The sequence below is a fragment of the Megalobrama amblycephala genome, linkage group LG14, assembly GCF_018812025.1.
Source record: "Megalobrama amblycephala isolate DHTTF-2021 linkage group LG14, ASM1881202v1, whole genome shotgun sequence".
NCBI lineage: Eukaryota > Metazoa > Chordata > Actinopteri > Cypriniformes > Xenocyprididae > Megalobrama > Megalobrama amblycephala.
Window position 1 is genome coordinate 39,940,124 of NC_063057.1, and position 22,131 is coordinate 39,962,254.

Below are 22,131 nucleotides of genomic sequence, written 5' to 3' on the forward strand. Positions count from 1 at the left end.
ATAAAATAATTTACTGCAAACACAAAGCTTTTGTGTTCTCTTGCAAAGCTATTTGCGTTCTCTCGCAATACCCATTGTGAGATCTGACAAACACTTCCTGTTTAATTACCTGCTGACAGTGGTTCAGAAAGCTCTGTACGTTCACAATGGAGCAGTTCATAGATATGAGACTGTTGTGGCACTCAGGTGACACTTGTAACCCACCCAAGGAAAGGGTTAACTTAAGTGATGGGTCCAGTTATGGTTGTGGCCTGCAGGTGCGCAGGTGAGCAGTCTCGAGAGCAGAGCCAGCATTATACAGTGTTGTGAGATTGCTGTTTTGAATCCTCCTGTGAAAAAGGTTATTTCTTTTGTGTATTTCACAGAATATTATGTTTTTTTCTGTTAAATTCATCTAATTTACATTGTATTATAAAAAGGGTTACGTGATTCATGATATACTCCGAGGAAACAGTTCATCACTTTTTTCCCTCATAATCACGAACTCTGTTTGGTTTTTCCCCTTTCCTGTGGTCTTCGACGCCACAAGGTTGTTGAATTGAAGATGGCGAGCCAGTGAAACAACGGAGAAGAAATATCACGAACAGTGGCGTTTTCTAAGTGCTATCTTTCAGCGATCTCTAGGATCTTCAGTCTCCATGGAGCCCTGGAACTTTTGTGAACCTTGAGTGAACCTACATGAGGACCATATAAGAACTTTTGATCATATTCACTACCCGGGTAGTTATTGACAAAAATACTATTTTTCTTATTTTTCTGGTTTTCTTTTATGGGCCCAAATTTTATTTTCTTTATTTACCATTATTGAACTAAAACTGTATTTTCCTTTTACTTAATCAAAATTGCACTTTCCTATTCTAAGAGGGAATAGTACAATAAAACTGTGCATTTGTTAAATATTACTTGTTGTTGTTGTTCCGACTTACAAATACTGCCTCCTAGAGCTTAGGTCTTGTATTTCAGACATTCTCCACTGACATTCTCCAGCGTATGGTTCTTGCACTCACTCCCAGAGGTTTTGCAACTCAGAGCACAGGTAGAGACATGGCTATTAGTTCCTCAATACATTCCTCTTATAAAACTATTCTTTACCCCAAAGCTTGCCAGATTCAAAGTCTAGAGTGTTGTGTGTACACCAGTGATAGTGGTTGATCTCACAAAATCACCTGTACAACCAGTCCATCCATTACAGCTTGACAGTGTACTTAAAAAAAGAAAACTAGCTGCTGGGAACAGGAAAACTAAAAAAAATCTTAACTTGTGTGTCATTTAAACATTTGCAATAGTTTATTTTTAATGACACCACCTCGAGGTATGCTCTACTTTATGGCATTATGGCAAGTTGTCAAAAACAACCAGACAGAACCATATTTCTTTCCTTGTTCATCACTTAAAAATGTGTCAAGTATATTGATTTTACTGTAAATTTACTGTAAATCTAATAATCTGAGACTATAAACTTTGATTAAATGTATTAAAACATTACTCACAGCAAAAATAATCCCTATTTATCATTTAAAAGACTAAATATTTAATGATACTGAAAGTGAAAACATTCATGAGGTATTAATGTCAGCATGAAATATAAGTTATGATAGTAATTTCTTCCCAATTGTGATATATAACTGAGTGAAACAGCTTCTGAAACAAGAACAAATGGAGGACGGGGCTTGATTTTGTCCATGGGGAATTGATTGGATGGTTGTGGTTTGCTATTGGTGGATCTCATGTGAGTGACAGGTTGCCCCGCCCTCACGCCATTAAACACATCATCAGAGAGATGTCTCTGCAAGAGGGAGGGGAAGTTTTTAACAAAATGATGTGCATGAATAAATCATTTATAATACATACTGCAATATTCAATAATAAAAAAAAAGATTTGACAACTTTGATTTCATGGAGACTTTAAGGAACAACAATTCTGTCTTGCTTCTCTCTAACTTATACTGTTTCAGAGATTGATCAAACACAATGTGTGTAGAAACACCCATGAAAACTAAAATCTTAGCAGGAATGAGGCTCTTTAGGACCAGGAATGAGGAAGCTGCTTTACAGACAAACCTATTTTGCACGCGTCACTCAAACACAGAAACAGGAAACAGGAAACACATGAGTTCAGAGAAACAGAAACTAAAGTGTAGTTGAGCTGTTGTGTGTTTGTGTCTCTGTGTTCATGCTGTAAAATGGCAGAAGCCAGAATTTCTCAGGATGAGTTCATGTGTTCAGTGTGTCTGGATCTCCTGAAGGATCCAGTGGCCATTCCCTGTGGACACAGTTACTGTAAGATCTGTATTACAGGCTGCTGGGATCAGGAGGATGAGAAGAGAGTCTACAACTGTCCTCAGTGCAGACAGACCTTCAGTCCAAGACCTGCTTTAGCTAAAAACACCATTCTGGCTGAAATGGTGGAGAAACTGAAGAAGATTAAACTTCCTGCTGATTGTTACGCTGGAGCTGGAGATGTGCAGTGTGACGTCTGTACTGGAAGAAAACACAAAGCCGTCAAGTCCTGTCTGGTGTGTCTGAACTCTTACTGTCAGAATCACCTTGAACAACATGAGACCTTCTTTAAAGGAAAGAGACACAATCTGACTGATGCCACTGGACGACTGCAGGAGATGATCTGCCCGAAACACGACAAGATCCTTGAGGTTTTCTGCCGCACTGATCAGAAGTGTATATGTGTGCTGTGTACGATGGATGAACATAAAAACCACGACACTGTATCAGCTGCAGCACAGAGGACAGAGAAACAGGTATGAACTTAAAGGGTTAGTTCACCCAAAAATGAAAATTCTGTCATTTTGTTCTGTCAACAAATAAAGATACTTTTGTTGAAATCCGATGACTCAGTGAGGCCTCCATAGCCAGCAATGACATTTCCTCTCTCAAGATCCATAAAGGTACTAAAAACATATGTAAATCGGTTCATGTGAGTACAGTGGTTCAATATTAATATTATAAAGCGACGAGAATATTTTTGGTGAGCCAAAAAAAACAAAATAACGACTTATATAGTGATGGCCGATTTCAAAACACTGCTTCAGGAAGCTTCGGATCATAAATGAATCAGTGTGTCGAATCATGATTCGGATTGTGTCAAACTGCTGAAATCGTGTGACTTTGGCGCTCTGAACCGCTGATTCGACACAAAAGACGCTCTGAAGCTTCATGAAGCAGTGTTTTGAAATCGGCCATCACTAAATAATTTGTTATTTTGGGGGTTTTTTGGCACACCAAAAATATTCTCGTCGCTTTGTAATATTAATATTGAACCACTGTGCTCACATGAACCGATTTAAATATGTTTTTAGTACCTTTATGGATCTTGAGAGAGGAAATGTCATTGCTGGCTTTGCAGGCCTCACTGAGCCATTGGATTTCAACTAAAATATCTTAATTTGTGTTCCAAAGATAAACGAAGGTCTTATGGGTGTGAAATGACATGAGGGTAAGTAATAAATGACTGAACTTTCATTTTTGGGTGAACTAACCCTTTAAAAATGTCACGTTATGATCATTTATAGGTTCATTATTTCATTTATGACGTCTACTAGAATACATTTAAATCATTTAATGTCTGTTTACACTCTCTGTCTGAACACAGTTTTAGTTTCAGTTCCTTTAAAACCTGCCTTCCAAAAATCGCAGTCTGCTCTGATTGATCAGCCGGCCCCAGTCTATTGTGATTGATCTACTGCTTAGCTTCTGTGTCAGGAATGTAACAGGCTTTACCATAACCAGCGATTGGGAGGTGGAGGAATGCACTGGAAGAACTGTCACTGGGACGACACAATGACTGCTGATTATATATGCTTGTAATGATGATTGACAGGACTGAATGATTAGTCTTCTCAATATGACCCCTTTAAACTAGAAGTTCACATTCATCATTTACTCATGTTATTCCAAACTGGAGTGACTTTCTTTTCTGAGGAACACAAAAGATTGTATTTTAACCCTTTCAAGTTGTTTGGTAGGGTTTAAAGAAAAACCTCCTCGCTCATACAGAAATAATCTCCAGCATATTCAGTCGTCAGACACGACTGGAACTTCAAACGGGACCAGCTTCTATGGTCAGATTAAACTAAAAAAAAGAGCTTTTTGGCAGCAAACCCACCAGACAGGTTTGGTGCACACAGGGGTTAAAAAGTACCCCATGCCCACAGTTAGATATACAGCTGGATCTTTAATGTTGTGGGTCTATTTTTCTGCTGGAAGTCCTGGACATCTTGTTCAGATACATGTTATCATGGATTCGATTCTATCAAATAAAAACAGATAAAAAATCAAAACCTGACCGCTTCTGCTAGAAATCCAATAATGGGCCGTGGTTGGATTTTCCGTCAGGACAATGATCCAAAACAAACATCAAAACCAACACAAAAATGTGTCACTGAGCACAAAATGAAGCTTCTGCCATGATCGTCCCAGTTCCCTGACCTGAACCCTAAAGAAAATGAGTGGAGTGAACTGAAGAGAAGAAGCACCAACATGGAGCTGGAATCTGAAGGATCTGGAGAGATTCTGTATGAAGGAATGATCTTTGATCTCTTGTCAGGTGTTTTCCAAACTCATCAGGCATTATAGGAGAAGAGTCAGAGCTGTTATGTTGAGAAATGGACGTTCCAATAATTGGGTGCCAATAGTTGTGGCCAACGTGTTTTGGAGAAAAACATTTATTTCATAAGCTTTTCCCCCATTTTCAATTGTTTTACTTCAATGAAAGGTTAGAATATTGTGACTTTTTGATGAAAGATCAAAAGGATAAACAATGCAGATTTATTTTCACAGCCACCATTGCTCACTAAGGGTGCCAATATTTGTGAAAGGCACTATGTACGCCTTTAACGGACATCTCTATCACTTAGTTACACACATCCTGTCACAGTTTAAACTGTCCTGTGAATCATCTTGTCACAGTTAATATCCTCCACATTCAATTAAATTTAATTTAAGGAGAAATTCAATTTATGGAGAAATGTCGTACCTGGTTGATCTGCCAGCAGTGGGTCTTTCACGAATGTTTCTCCTGTTATTGGTTTGTCCTTTAGCACCAGCTGAAGGAGACGCAGAGGTGGTTCCAGCAGAGGATCCAGCAGAGAGAGAAAGATCTTCAGCAGCTGAGAGAGGCTGTGGAGTCTCATAAGGTGAGTCTGGAGAAGAAGAGAAGTTTGAGAAGTCTCAGTCAGACTCACTGAAGCCACTGTGTGATTGTGATGTGTGTCCTAACAGCGCTCTGCACAGACAGCAGTGGAGGACAGTGAGAGGATCTTCACTGAGCTCATCCGCTCCATTGAGAGAAGCCGCTCTGAGGCCACACAGCGGATCAGAGATCAGGAAAAGACTGCAGTGAGTCGAGCTGAAGGACGACTGGAGCGACTGGAGCAGGAGATCAATGATCTGAGGAGGAGAGACGCTGAGCTGGAGCAGCTTTCACACACACAGGATCACATCCATTTCCTGCAGGTAACAGAGATGTAGAAGAACAGGATCATAGTGGACTTGAGCAAGAGACTCGCAGAGAAACATTTCATGAGAGCAGAATGAGCCGTTGACTGAAGTGTTGATCTGTGTGTTCGGTTATTATATAATCATCAGTCAGACTCTCATCTGATCTTCTTCTTTTGAAAGAGACGCTCTTACAAATGCAGTTCAGCTCTGGAAATCTCTTAGGAAACTATTTTTATCTGAAAGATATATTGAACTTCCAGACGACAACAGCTCAAAACTTCAATTCATATTTTAAATATTTGGTCCTCAAACAGGAAGTAAGGCTGTATATTAGTGATGCTTTAGTGTATTTAAACCACAAAACCTGACCTTTGGGATCGTGTCCTAAGAGACCTTGTGAATTTCAGAGCCACTAACTACTCAAAAGTTATAAATAATAATCAATCTACTCATTGATTTTGAACTGCTTTTCCTGATCAAATCTACTCAACCCTGTCATGTGACTCCATTGATGCTCTTGATCTGATACATTTATGTAAATGTCAGATGTTTGATCATCAAGTGTTTCCTAGAAAGTTCACATACAGTGTAAGTGTCAAACACTAGATCTTACAGCTCTAACATGATATAATGAACATGAGAAGAATGAAGTTGATGCTGTGAAAGTCCTGGATTGAGGAGAGTTACTAAAGATCAACAAGAGCTGCTCAAATCTGACAGTAGTGCAGGTTATTGGCTGAAGTGTGGAGGTGATGAGCTTTGGTTTCTGTTTTCTGTAGAGTTTCCAGTCTCTCTCAGCTCCTCCTGAATCTACAGACGTAAATGATGATCTCTTCAGTTCTCTCTCCTCTTTTGATGTTGTGAGAGAATCTGTCCGTCAGCTGAGAGACAAACTGGAGGATTTCTGCAAAAGAGGAGCTGAAGAAGATCCCTGACAGAGGTAAAGTCCTGGAGATTCATCTGCTCTCAGAAATTATCCTCCATCATCTCATATCATGTAGAAGATCATATTAGAAATGTCTTAGGAACGGATGCAGGGATCATTTTCTCTTGACATGATAATCACACTCTTCATGTCTGTTGATTTCCACAGTCACTTTCACCAACATTGTTCCCAGAACCAGGAACGACTTCCTACAATGTAAGTCACTAAGAAAACAGAGAAAATCACTGAGTGTGTTCATGTTCTTCCTGTAGAAGGAGAAAGAAAACATGACAGAAGAGTTTCATGAGTTTTCATGTGAATTAGTGTTTCTTAACGGGGCGTTCAGAGAACATCAGCAGTCACTGAAATCAATATCTTCAAAAGGTGTTGAGGCGTTTAAGCCCATAAATGTCGAAACTTGTAATTACTTGTAAAATAAATTTTGGTAACACTTAAAGCCTTTATGTATATAGCATTATAAAAGGTATTTATAATGTTTATTATACATTATTTATGATAAAATATAATTATAACCAAAGTTAAAATGCATTATAATATTTGCAGATTCTGAAATTGGTTGTTTGTCATGTGTTTTAATGCATTATACTTTCTAAAAGTCACCAATGAAATCCAGCTAATGGAGTAATCCACATATAAAGAACAGACCCAGAACAGACGGTGTTTCATTTCCATCACAACTGTTTACTTCAGTGTTTCTGACATCTTTCTGTAGCACAGCTGCTGAACTTCCAGTGAAAACTACTTCTGCGTTTAGCATTCAGACACATTATATAAATATGTTTTTCAATTTGTTTTCCATTGGAAAGAAATATTATGAATGCTCCTGTTTGCTGATTGGCTGCAGTTTGTGATGATCTACGTAATTAAAGTTTCAGTGCCAAATTTCTAAAGCATTTATTTAACATTCATAAATATAATTTTATTCACTTGGCTTTTTTTATCCTTGGGAAACTAATGATAATATTTAAACTATCCAGTCAAATCTGTTATGTGGCATTCAGTGACATTCATATATAATATAAAATTCATGATATATAGGTGAATAATAATAGTAAGCACACAAAATTAAATATTATAAAAATATATATATATCATGACAGATAATTTGGGGTTGGTACGTTTTTTTTTTTTATGTTTTTGAAATAAGTCTCTTCTGCTATTTGATCCAAAATACAGTAAAAACAGTAATATTGTGAAATATCACTATGATTTTAAAGAACCATTTTCTAGGGTTGGTAAAGGACCTAGATGATGGATAATAATGATTTGTACAATATATCAGACAGATTGATAATTCCTGATTCTGATGTGTTTTTTCTCCATCAGATTCCCATCAGTTCAGTCTGGATCTGAACACAGTACATAAACGCCTCTGTCTTTCTGAGAGGAACAGAGTGATTACTAACACTGACACCGTCCAGTCGTATCCTGATCATCCAGACAGATTTGATCAGTGGTTTCAGGTGTTGTGTAGAGAGAGTGTGTGTGGACGCTGTTACTGGGAGATTGAGTGGAGTGGAAATGATGTGTATATATCAGTGTCATATAAGAGCATCAGCAGGAAGGGATCAGGTTATGAGTGTTTGTTTGGAGGTACTGATCAGTCCTGGAGATTGATCTGCTCTTCCTCCAGTTACTCATTCATACACAATAACATATGGACTAAACTCCCAGTAAAGTCCATCAGCAGGAGAATAGGAGTGTATGTGGATCACAGTGCAGGAACTCTGTCCTTCTACAGCGTCTCTGGAGACACAATGAGCCTCATCCACACAGTCCAGACCACATTCACTCAACCACTCTATCCTGGGTTTAGTGTTTATAATGGATCAGTGAAACTGTGTTGATGAATCAGAATAGACTGTAGAGAGATTCTACCCATAATGCTTTGAGCTCATGATGAATCAGTAACAGTGAGATGTTATAGAGTCTCTTATTTTCTCTTCATTACATTAATACTACAGCTGAACTTCTGTCAGTGAAATAACGTGAAGAATAAATGTGTGTAATGAATCCTCACATAGACAGTGAGATCAGCATGTGTGTGCGTGTGTGTGTGTGCAGCCCATTTTAGCTGTTACGAGCCCCTGCTCTTTCTCGTTTTCCCTTTTCTTTCAGGAAACCCATTTTCAAGTCAAAATAAAAACATGAGGCACAAATGTCTAAAGATTTCAACGTGTAAAATTTTAAACAAATATTAGTATGGTGTTAAATAAAATGAATTATATAATTTTACAGTTCAAATGTATTATTACAACAGAAATATATTTGTTTTCATGTTTATAATCTTAACTTTAAAGGCAGTAAAGAGATCATTTTACAATGCAGGTAGAATAATATTTACAGATGAGCTAAACCAACACTTTTATAAAAATCTTTTGTTGACAGCTCATTATATTTTGTTAATTTTTGCATTGGCTTATTTTAGATTTACTCATTTGAAAATGTGTATTTCTGGACTGATTATATTTAGTTAAACTTCACTTTAGTTAGATGAACTTTAAGAACTGCTTTAATAAATATGAACTTATTTAGACTAAAATAAGGGAAAATTAATAAATCACAAACATTTCAATACACAATTACATTTATTGAAATTACAAACAATAGAAAGACATCTTATGCATGCCTCAGTTTCTAAATAAAACAGTAACAACATATATCATCAATTAAAGTTGGATTAAATGGCTGTAAAAAATTAAATTTAACAAGATTACCCCACAACATACATTATCGAAATGTTCTTTGTTCAGACCTTTCCTTTAAAAATAAGCAGTGAAGATTGTTAATCATCTCTGAATTGGCTTTGACACTTTAACTCAATGTGTGAGCTCTCAAGCTCAATGAAAATAATCACCACACACACACACACACACAAACACAAACACGCAAGGTTATAGACTCCAGTGTTTCCTAACTGCTCTTTTAGTCCTTGAATCTTTGCAGTGCAGCTCTGCCCACCAGCCTCAGCTCAAAGGAGTATCAAAGCGCTTTGGGAAAATCAATGTTCAAAGCATAAAGGAGTCCAAACTGTGTGGCCAAAGCATTTGGAATATCTTGGAGATCCACAATCTCATCCAGTATCTCAGCCACGTCCATGACATCATGTGGGAAGACACTATTGCACCTGGTGTCCTCACTCACGGTCAAGATGCCCACATTGACCCCGTCTTTGTCATCATCAATGGGCTGAAGAAACTCAGGGGTGGATTATAGCTTTCATTACTGCATTAAATATACAGTACCAAAACATTTCAAGAATTCACTGGCATTTTCACTGCACTTATTTTCAGGAGTAAATAGTGAATTGTATCGTTCATGCAACAGTTTATATTATTATGAATGTAGTACTTCCTTTATCAATAAGTGAGAGTGAGAGAGACAAAACTTGGTGTTATTCAAGTGGTCCTCTGTGTTGTTTGAGGATGCCACACAGTCGTCATGAGAGAAACAAAACTCTCAACTACCAACTGCCACTCCGAATTCAAAAAATGCAGCTGTTCTGTGCACACTCATTATAATTAAATATAAAAAAATAAAATATATAATATATATAATAAATAATAAAAATGCGCGCACACACACACACACATATATAATAAAACATAAAATTAATTTAATATTTTTGTGACCCAGATTATGCAGGTGGTCACATAATCATTCTGTAGTGATTTTTACTCCATTCACCGGTGACAGTGATTTTTGATCACGTGTCACTTAAAGGGTTACTTCAGGATTTAGCATTAAGCTTTGTATTAGTAGAATACCACTAGTATTTTCGAATTACCGTGCTTTCCCCCTTCATATCAGCCCGAGATGAGAGATTTACGCATTTTTATTCTGTAAAAAAGGCTTTTTTGGCCAGAGGCTTAAAACTACAGCAAGTAATAGCAGGTAGTTCCGCATTTTTTCACCACGCCCATAACATATGCGCGTTTGAGGTTACTCACGGACATAGATCAAAGATTTTATCAAAAGTGGGTGTCAATTATATTTTGAAGCTTACAGTAATTAACATTATTTTGTTATAGTCTGCACTACATCAGTGGTTCATCTCGCAAATTTATCGGTCTCTGCAGTCATCTCAACCAATACAGCAACAGGCTTTTGTGGTAACGTTAGCAAATAGATAAATAGACTAACTCAGTTTTACAGAACAGTGGCTTTACTTTGATAACAGTCAACTTATATGCAACTTATATGTAATTTATATGTAATTGTCTATCTAACGTTACTTTGCTAAGTTTGCAGTTTCACTGCTACCTACAACACTACATATAGGCTACTGTGTTATCAGAAATAGAGTCTAGTATCAGCGAGTCTTACCTCTAGGCGAATACGCTTAGGCCGTGTGTCCACCAGAGCGTTTTTAGCCAGGCGCTCTGCTTAAAACGCCCGTCTGTGAGCGCTTGAGAGCGCTTCTGCAGCGCAGCGTTTTTTTCCGTTAAGACGCTTTGTTGCTATGATACGGAATATCCACGGCACTGTTTACTTGTAAGTGATTTTACAGGAATTTGTTTCAGCCTTAGGCCGTGTGTCAATTTAGCACCATTTCGCTGTAAATGTATGAGCTAACTCACGATTTATAGAATTAATATGTAACAAAGCAAGCCTAGTTGTTTGAATTTTCCTAGTAATGCCGCCTGTAACCGATAGGCGTGGTTTGGGCGTGGCCTCGCAAGGGCAGCAAAACAAGTGCATTCTGGGAGTTGTTGTCTTTCATCCACATTAGTCAAAAATACATTTTCTGCCTTTTCTCAGTCTAGAAAGCTCCAAATTCAAAAATAATTTCACATTTCTACTACATAAATGACCAATTTTAAATACACATTCATCTTTCCAGGGGTGAAGTACCCCTTTAAGGTGTGGTTATGAGTGTATCAGATGACCCCTTCCCCCGCACCAGTTAAGAATACTATCTTAACAATTTAAGAACACTCCAAAAGAGCTGTTCAATAATTCAGAATTAATATAAAATGGAGGAAGTCGGTCAACTGATTTATCTGAAGGATTTGTGAGTCTGGTCAACTAGTAGAATCTTTGGTCATCAACACAAGGAAGACAGAGTTATAATAAAATCAATGAAATTTATTAACAATAGACATGCAGGAGTAAATACCACAATGATTAATAATGAAATAATGAATGCACTTCTAAAAGATAGTAAAATAATAATCAAAGGAGAATACTGAATTAAATCAAAGAAACAAATAAATGAAGTGAACACAGAATGTGTAGGATGGAAGAGAATCGTATGGGAATGCTTATGGGAGCCACCTAATGGCTCTGGTAAAATGGTGATAAATAATTGCTTATTTATCATTCAACAAATAATATCCCTATTATTTTGTAACTGACCTCAAGTAACTGTTATCTAAACAGGTTAGAAAAACATATGCTGCATGTATAAACTAATGCCAAGGTCTCTAGAAAAGAGGTTTGGTAAGTTTATATTTCCGTTCCACACAGTCGGGTGATCAATCCGGTAGCAGAGACGTCTTCCACTGATGATGCAGGCTGCGTGCAGTGGGAGGGCGCGGAGTTGCGATCCAGTAGTCGTGCCACGCTGGGCTGGAGGATGCTGAACTTCACTTGCGCCAAGAGGGTCCTTTAGGATGGACTGGGCAGCTGGGTCAGATGAATCTTCACAGGTTCCTTTGCAGGCTGGCTGCGTCGCTGAGGAGCCGTGTGGTACAAGCAATGTCTGCCGATGCAGAGGTCCTTTGCGGACTGGGCTGCGCTGCTGTAGGAGCCGTAAGGGTCAGATGAAGTCCCTCAATGCTGGGGCCCTTTTTGCAGCTAGAGTGCAGCTGAAAGCAATGTAAAAGGTTTTGCTCGCGAAAGCTTCACCTTAACCGTCTTGTAGTCTCTTTCCTCGTCAGGTCAGAAACTCAGGACGTGGAGTGTCTGTTAATGTCTCCTTCCCCGTCGAGCTGGAAACACAGAGCAAGGGTGTGTCTACCCGGGGGACATATTTATCCCTTTCTGATGAGGAGGAGATTGAAATGTGGCGCTTTGCCGATCCTGGAGTGTGATTGGCTACTGTGATCTGAAGCAGCCCCGGTGTTGCCCACCCTGGTGTGGAACTCATTTGCACAGCATAAAGTACATTGTTAAATTAGTGTCTTTAACATTTTATCCATGCATTATTTCTTTACCAAACCTCTTTCAAATTATTAAAGGCATCGTAGGGAACAGATAGACACCAAACACGATATGAAATGGTTAAATCATCGTCCATACATCTGTTTAACTGTTAACAGGTCTGTCCCATGACCTGCTGTTTTACCATTCAGTAACCATTAAACATAAACATGAAGATGGAGTGGATGTGAAGCAGTTTAGATCAAATTAAGACCTCCAAACATAGGTATGAATAGATTTAGATAGATCTCTGTGGCCTCTCTTTATTTCAGTCCCTGCTGCTCTATCCAGGGGGTCCAGAAGGATTTTTTATGGCAGTCCTTGCCTAAACCTTAGGAATGAGTTTGGTGGTTAGAGTCAATGTGTCGTCCAATGAGAAGTCCTCTCCTTGGTTTTGGTGGGTGCAGAAGGTCCCCCTTCCTGCTCTGGAAGAGGTGTCTGGTAGTTGTCCCAACATCTTATCTGATGTTGCTGAACATTTATTTATGTTCATTCACCAAAGATCCAATCACGGTGTGGCACATCTTCCTACACACCAGCAGTTAGAGAGGGGCCCTGTCATAAACTGGTCCCTGGAATGCCATCTTGACTGGTGTTCACAACAATTCTGACTGTAATGGTTTACATAAACACTATTGGATTGACGTGCGTTTAATCGCATTAAATCATAAACCTTTCATCATAAATCATAAACCAAATCTTTCCTAGGGCTAAACGATATTGGAGAATTACGAATCCCCTAAAGGGACGTGAAGGAAAAGAAGTGAAGAAAAATTATTTGCTGATGCTTTTGTGTTTTGCATTCCCTGAGAAATTTTGCTTTCACTCACAAAGAATACAAAAGTTTTGCGAGGGAATGCAAAGGTTTTGTGAGCAAACGCCACCATGTTCCCTTAGAAAATACATGACATAATACAATATTTTGTTTTTCTGTCACATATTTTGCTATGAAAAAAGAAAATGCTGGAAGTTTCAACAGAATACTTGAATAGTTATATTTGGAAAGAATTCATAATTCTAGAAAATATTTATTTCTGAATTTCTTCATGTATAAACGTTAAACCATAAAGCTCTTATTTTGGCAATAACTGTAGGGACTCTTTAAAGCTTCTCCATTGTTGGCAATCACTCTCATGTCATTCCAGACTTGTAAGACTTTTGTTCATTTTCAGAACACAAATGCAGATGTTTTTAATGAAATCTGAGATCTTTCTGTCCATCCTTTGACAGCTACACAACTAACAATTTCAAGCCCCAGAAAGGTAGTAAAGACATCATTAAAGTAATCCATGTGACTCCAGTGGTTTAACCTTGATTTGATAACGCCAGAGGGGAACTTTAAATAAATGCACAAAAAAAAAAAAAAAAAACATTAAGCTGTCATTTATGTGTATTCATAAAGTCAAAGTGTAATATAATAATGTGGTCTAAGTTTAAATGTTTTAAGACATTTTGCCATACCAAAAGTGGATGTTCCTGACCCGAATACAGCCATGTCATGTAATTAATTAAAGAGTATAAAGTATGTTAAATATTTTATGTTTTAAACTGGTTTAAGATAAATTGAGCTCCCTTTTACATAAGTTAATTTGAGGTGACGGTTGAAATGGTTTATTTTCAAACCTTCAGCCTTCAGAGACGATAGTCTTTCTGTGAGGAATTTGGTCAGGATCGGAAATATCAGTTATTCTTAGTATTATATTATTTTATGTCATTTTTTTTTATGTATTTTATCCTTACTGACTGACTGATTTTATACAGACTGACTCAAGGCGCTAAATCGTTCAGCGTTTTCTTTGTAATGATTTACTGAGGAAACACATTTAACGAGAAACTGTGCGTTAATTTTTTGTGTTCGTCTTGTCATTCAGCATACTGAGGACAACTGAGGACATATTTTTATGTGTGTGTAGACACAAGATATTAATAGCATTATTAACCACAAGTAGCCTAATCTACATTGTTCTCTTGCGCTTCTTGTGGGAAGCATATAAACTCAAGTCATTGTAATTTTTAAATCAAAACAATAATCCTGTCACCTGCACTGAAGCGCTGACAACATCGGAACGCGTTCTATTCGTGACGTCACAGTCAGCGCGGGAGGCTTTAAAGTGCCGCTCTCGCTGAAAAACTCGCATTTGACTCGTTGCTTTTAGTGTATGTGCGATTGAGTCTCGATATACGATTATTTGCATCAGTCTACAGCTGTGATCAGTGTGCAATTTTGAATGCTAAGTGTACGATTCCCTGTCAGCGTCTGATTGTGAATCTGCATTTTTCTATTCAGTGTACTATATCCATCTCGATCTGTGTTCAGATCTGTGTATTAGTACAGTTGAATTGCACATCATAGCTTTCTGATCTGTGTACGGTTTCGGATCATAAAATTTTACTTGGTTGTAAGATTTTGGATCAGTGTACCATTTCGGATCAGAAAATGTATAGCACTAAATTTCGCACGCTCAGGCCCCTGACGTGTGTCAGTCCTGATCTGACCGCACCACCTCTGACTGCTGCAGACAGGCCAAGACTGCAGCCACAACCACCACCGAAAAGGAGCCCGAAAGGCATTGCGACGATGACGGTAAGAATCTTATCAATGTGTTTATTCAACCATAATTCGTCAGTATTAATATTAAGCCTGCATTCATATGTTGAACTAAGTATTGAGGTGTTTTCTTATTATTTATCCTCAACAGGAGCTCACGCGCCAGAACAGTATTCGTGTCTCCAGCCGTCCGCAGTCTGTCCAGCTTCCTCCTATCTTTGGCACTTCCTATGTTAGAGGTGAGCAATCTGAATTCAAAATATCACTCGAGTATTAAGTAAACATGCGTTCCTTCATAAGAACCATTTTAACATGAAATAAATGTGACGTGTGTTTTTATTATTCAGGACTGTGTCCAAATCCACCTGCTCAGGAAAAGACGACGCCTTCAGTTCAATGCCATCAATCATTTGACAAGGCCAGACTGCAGAGAAACCTTGCAGAGAAGGTATCTGAGCAGAACATTGAGCATCAAGTAGCCAAAGGCCGCAGATACGACTTCATAGAGGCTCGGAGGACAGAAGTGCGTCGCCGTCATGGGCGTGAAAAGGTGGAAATGGAGGAAGCTCTCACTCTACAGAGAGCCAAGCTGGAACAGGACGTCCATCATGTGCATCAGAAACATAACCAGTTTCTGGAAGAGAAGAGGAGGAGGATCCAGGAGCAAGAGATGGTTTGCCGTTTCAACCAACACCACAACGCTCGAGCGAGGGCTGTACACCGATACAATGACTGGAAACAAGGTAAACAGCAATAGATGCATGAATGCTTTTAGTTGAACTCAGTTTAACATGGTACATGAGTTAGTTTGAACACTTGTGTAGCTTCAAAAGCAGATTTACTGTACAGTTTAGAATAGTATAGTATTCACCTGAAGATGTCTGCAAAGATTATATGTTATTGGGATCTGCTGCTCTTTTCAAAATCCAGAACAGATATCTAAAAATACTCTCCTAATACACAACCACCCACAAGTCAAGAGAAACTAGTATTAAAGCCACAGTCTAACTTTACATAAATAATTCCACATTAACTGAGCCATCATTAAAATAGAAAGATGGCATGTTTTAGCAGAAGAAAGGAAAAAATACATACACATTTATAAACACTGATACTTACAGATTATTCATTTATTCTACAGGAAAAGGAGTCGAGTAAAATCGCTCCAGTACGCTCAAGTTGAACGACCCCCTCAAGCAGTTGGAAATGGTGAAAAATGAATGAAAACGGGCTCCTCATCATGGCGGACGGCAGCAGGCTCCGGCCTCAGGCTCCTCCACTCGCTCACGGACGACAGCCGCCCCTCCACAACCCAGGTGGCTGGCAACGAGTTCGTCCGTTCCCCTGGCGAGTTACTCCAGCCCACCGCCGCGAGCATCCACTGCAGCAGACTCTGCTCAGATGCGCTCGCTGGCACAGCAGATTTCCCACAGTTGTGTTCCTCCTTTCTTCTGTTTAAAGTTTAAAGTTCACAGAAGAAGGAGGCGGGAAACCAGCGAACGTTCAACATAATGCTTTAATCATAAAATCCAAGCCTGGTCCTCCCTCATAAAAGGCCAAATGAACCAGATAAAATGCTCTTGCAAATAATATTGGTCAAGACCGAGCATGAGCTGATTGCCTTAAGCTTTATAAGTGGTGGGGCTAGTAAACTAAACCAATGGCTTGGATTGAGAAGGGCATTTACATATATACAACTGTATCTAGCCATCCAAAACATGTATAAAAATACATTTTTACATTTATTATTAAAACATAGTAATAATAAAATAAATACTTTTAAAAAATTGCATTGTCATTTTTCATTATGTATTTTTAAAACTACACACGTATGCTTCATTCTAAGAAATGAAACATGATGTAAAGATATAACATTGAATTCATGACTGTACACATTACTATCTAAAACATTAAATATATTTTTCATAGTAAAAATATTAATTTCTAAGAATCATATAGGTGTTTTATCATGCATTTGCATTAATTAATAGGGACTAACTATGAAGATCTATTTTGTTGAGTAGAAATATTAAGCTACCCTATTTTCCTAATCCATTTAAAACAACTATATCATTAAATGTTATTTATGAAAGGTAATTTTGTGATTTTTATTCATTATGTAGTTTTAGATCAGAACAAAATGTTAAATGATATTCATGTAGAACTCGCAGAGCTGAATTTCATTGTTGTTTTCTTGATTCAAACTTGTGAAAAAAACAAAAACAAACAAACAGCAAAATATGACACAGTAAAAACCATGAGCTAAAACATAACATTCTAGCCAGTCAATATCATTAGCTGTGTTTACACAGACACAATCGAAATTGGCCAAATCCAAATGAAATTTAATTCAGGGTGGTTTAAACCAGAGTGCATGACAGAGAGGACATGTGCATAGTTTTTGCCACATTCTGGTAATGTTTTCACTAGGGCTATCGATTTAACGTTAATTTATTGAAATAATGGGGGAAAAAATAAAATGTTGAAATGATTAACACACTTAACGATCCCCACACCACACCATCTTACATCAATGCAGTCGCTTAGTGATAAACATAATGCAAGGCAATAACTGTGTGATGTAGCCTGTAAAAATGCATTTAGGATGCACCTAAAATTCAACATATGTGGGCAAAACACCCCTGTATGGGACAATCAAATGACCTTGATTATCTAATGTAATATAGTGTTACATTTTCAACACAATATTGTCTGCTTTTGCTCTATTTCACCAACAGAAATAGTTCCAAATAAAGCCACAGCAGAACTGTTGTGCATCTCCGAGCAACACACAGCGAGGTTTCATCACTGAATGTATCTGCGGTTTTTAACGAATCAAGTGAGCAGTTTAATTTTGATATTTAAAGTATCATTTACATGTACAATTGTCCTTTTGTTGTCTACCCTGTCATCTTTATATTTTATGAAATTAAGCAACAAAAAATGTTTACAAATTAGCAAAAGCTGTGTTTTTATAAGTAAGAGGCCAGTTAGTTTTGTTTGAAAGTTTGACCAGATAAATTTGTGACATATTATTTAGAAAGGAAAGTGCAACCATTGCTTATATTATAGGGAAGCAAATATTTTGCAGTAATTTCATTATTATCAAAAAACTTTTCCCATTAACTTAAATGTATTGTTGAGAAAGTGACTAAATATATTTCTGAAAGATTTTATAATCACTATATGCACTGAAAATGTATTTACTCTAGTTTGAGTTTGTCCATGACAGGGTGGACATATTTTGTGGTTTGCAGTTAATTTATAAAAAGTGCTGGAGCTTGACCAACATGCATTTCTAAAGTCACCTTAATACAACAAATATGAAGTTAAATAGAAAATCTTATCTTGTGTGAATTGTGAATTCTCAAAGGCACTGTATGGTGGTGATTTTGACCCATATGCAGAAAATGGTTTATATAAAAGACTTCACTTAATGCAGTCAACAGTGATTGAATATCAAAACAATATCAAAATATACACTGACACCAAATATGTAAAGTATCACACATGTATTATTCAAACTCACAGTGTACCTCTTCAATTACCCACATTTATAACATTTGATATATGAATGAACCAATTCAATTACAAAAACACATAAAAATTCATAACCATACCTGCACATGCAGTTATTAATCATTATATTGTGATTTTTTTCCTGCTCCTGCCAAACATTCAAACATAGAAGAAATTCAAGCTTCACACAGGCCAACTTTCATGCTAACATACGTCACACTGCATTCAACTTTTGCAGATAAAACAGCTTTAAACTTGGTTACAAGGAAAGGTAACATAGGCTACGTTAAAAGTATTTCAAATGTTATTTCTTGTTAGCGATACCACAAAAGTTACCACGAAATCCACTCAACTGGTTCTCAAAACTAGTCCAAAGTATCCCGATCACATTCCGGGGGTTAAATATCACGTTAGTGTGTTCGCTTCGACCTTGGCATCACACGCAGAAGTAACATGGAGGACATTCAATTCAGTTCACACATTTATTTGTATAGCGCTTTTCACAATACATATAATTTCAAAGCAGCTTTACAGAAAATGCATGTCAACATTACAATTTAGAGTAATCTGTTATCAGAGGTGACTGTGCAAGTTATGTAATTTCAGTGTACATAAACAAATCAAACAGTTAGCTAACAATCTGTTTAAGCAATATATAAATTTAAGACAGAAACAATGAGCTCATTGAAGTAATGAATAAATGTTAATGTTTAGGATATATAGCAAAATTTGGGATGGTGCATGTTGATCCAGAGTTTGCGTCATCTGAAGTCCTCACAGAGGTTGGAGTCATAAGAGGCTGGATCCAAGTAAGCAATTACATGTTTAATTAGAGTATGATTCGCTGCAGAAGCCAATGAAATTATGCGCAATCAATATGAAAAATAAAGGCAATAATTTGACAAAAGAGAGCAGAGTTTTTAAACACTTATAATACAAGCCCTCATGTTTTACTTTTATTGTAGAGCTGTCTTGAGTTCTTACACATCACTGCCCTTCTACTGACTACCTTACACCACTGTCTTGATAATGTTTTGTATGTAAAATCTTTGAATAAACTCTCATGGGGGCAGAATTGGGACGAATGTTGATCTCGATTGATGTAAAAAACAAAACAAAAAAAAAACGCATGAATTCAGATATGACTGTTCACACTGCGGTCACAAAACATGAACTTGTATCGGATTTAGTACTACATATGGAAGTGGCACAAATCTGAAAAAAAGATCAGATCCTATGTGGTTTGTACTGTTCACACTGTCATGGGGAAAACAGATATGAGTCACATGTGGGCAAAAAAAAAATAAAATAAAAAAATTGGATTTGGGCTACATTTACCTGCAGTGTGAAGAGACTGTATACCCAGCCATTGCAAGACTCAAAGCGTTATAGGAATCTGGATGAATGGGTGTAATTTCATTAAGAAGTTAAATACAGTAATCAAATGTGCAGCTAAACTATTATACAATCCGGCATTCTAATTCTAAATATGAGGTCTTCATAAAATGGAGTAAGATAAAAGCAACTGAAAAGATGCAGAAAACCTTCACCCGCTAAATTGGAAACCGTCGTTGGGCCATTTGGGCAGGTTTTACAACTCCTCAACAAGTCCACGGTATTTGGTGATGTAGTTCCTCGTGTTTCAAAGAACTCTGCATGTTGAACATCTGTGGAGTAGCTGTTTTAAGTCCATGTTTTTTGGGGGTCGGTGACACTTGGGGCAGAGTTCATTAATTCCGATCCGTACGTCCTGTGGTTTAGAGGTAAGCTCCGTTGATTCAGTAGATGCATCGGCTCAAATTTGAGGTCCTTGTGTCCAACAAAAATGTTGAGGAACTTACCTTTGTGGTCAGTGATGGCCTGCAGCTGGACAGAGTGGAACGGCTTCCTGTTTAAATAGCATGGGGCGTCACTTGTGGCTTGATCATGATGTGACAACCGTCTATTGCACCAGCTACCATGAGGAAAGCTGGAGACCCTGCCAGCTGGGCAAAACCTGCTCCCACTGCCTCCAGGTCATCTGGGGTGAGGAAAGCATACAGATGACTGCTGTGCTCATTCTGCACACAGTGTCATGCACTGAGGACTTTAGGATGTCAAAGGCCAGTGACACCACCCTATATGATGCTGCATGGGCCAGCCAGTAGAGGAACACCAGCACCTCAATATCTTTTTCCCAGCCATGGTCAGAATCTGACTTCAAAGCTGCATTCATTTATAACAAATTACTTTATTTCATTGCTCCAAATCAGCCTCTGTCATGGTGTTCACAGACGTTTTTTATTAAAAATTTGCTAGCTAAATAAGTGATATTTATGTTTTTTGATAAATATTTTACAAGCTGTCGACAAAGGTGTGATCTGCAAGCAGCTGACCAAAGCCTCCTTTGATCTGTTGATCCAATTAATGTTAAAACGCTGATGATAGCAGTAAGAATTAAGAAAAATTTTGGAGATATTCGCACAGGAGAGTGGGTTCCTTAAATTTTAAATTTTAAAAAAACAAAATTTTAGACAACGTTAAGACTGCACTGTTTGTTCTGCTGCTATTTTTACGACTGTGTGACCATTTGTATTTAATTTATTACTTTCTGAATTTGTTTTGTTGCTCTACGCTCATGCTGGTGGTCTAGGTGAAGGGGGGCTAGTCTGAGCCGTCAATTGAAGTGAGATGTGCCGTTTAAGGAGATTGTATGTTTAGCCCCAGCGGTTATTGCCACCAGCAGCGTGTTTGTTTTGTTTATTTTTCTTTTGTTTTCCTTGATCTGCACTCGTCCTATGGATGGCGTGGAAAAATCAGGTAATATCTCGTACCTGGGAAGATTAAGTGTTTCTCTTTTTGTTTTTGTTTTGTTTAACGTTTGATTTGAGTATTTATTGAAAGCCCTTCCAGCTTTAAGTTTTTGTTCTTTATTAAATAGTTTTTTTTTTATGTATTTCATGTGATTTAATTTGAAGCCTGATTATTTCTGTTTTTCACTTGTATTGTTTGCTTCATTTCTCCTTTTTGGTTTTGTTCTTCTCTTTAACCTCTTGCTGCTCCATGGCATGTCTAGGTTCATGAGCCCTTGGTACGAACCTAGTTGAGTATTTTTACCTCTCTGTCTGACCCCTGTGGCCAGTAAATCGTCCATTGTTGTTCTCCTTCATGGTTTGAACTTGTTCTAATGCAAGTTGTTGGATTGAATGTGAGTTGGATTAATTGTGCTTTTACTTACTTTTTTTTGTTTATTTCAGGAGCTGAAGGCCCCCAGTGAGGGAAGCTAGCTGTCTTGGCCCTGTGGTGGTGGTGTTTCTCTTACAGAGTGTTTTTTGCCATTTGACAACTGCGTCTCCCTCACTTAGAGTGTGTGTGGTGTGAGTGTGAGTGTTTGTGCGGAGCATATTAGGGTGAGTGGTGTGTCTTAGGATACTCACTGTTCAGCTAGCCGCCCTACTGGTAAGCCTCAGCCTGAAAGTTTCTTGTTTTCTTTTCTTTTTGTTTGGTCAACAGTTTTCTACATTTTAACTAATTATTATGG

At 37.8% G+C, this 22,131-nt stretch overlaps 1 long non-coding RNA gene and 1 pseudogene across 1 annotated transcript; both read left to right on the plus strand.

Annotated features, from left to right (window-relative positions):
• The first annotated feature begins 2,112 nt into the window (after positions 1-2,112).
• LOC125245257 lies at positions 2,113-8,247 on the plus strand (annotated as a pseudogene).
• Positions 8,248-14,695: 6,448 nt separating this feature from the next.
• Positions 14,696-16,839, plus strand: LOC125245306. Its single transcript, XR_007179476.1, has 3 exons — positions 14,696-15,331; positions 15,440-15,835; positions 16,234-16,839. It is a non-coding gene; the product is annotated as an uncharacterized LOC125245306 (long non-coding RNA).
• Positions 16,840-22,131: the final 5,292 nt, after the last annotated feature.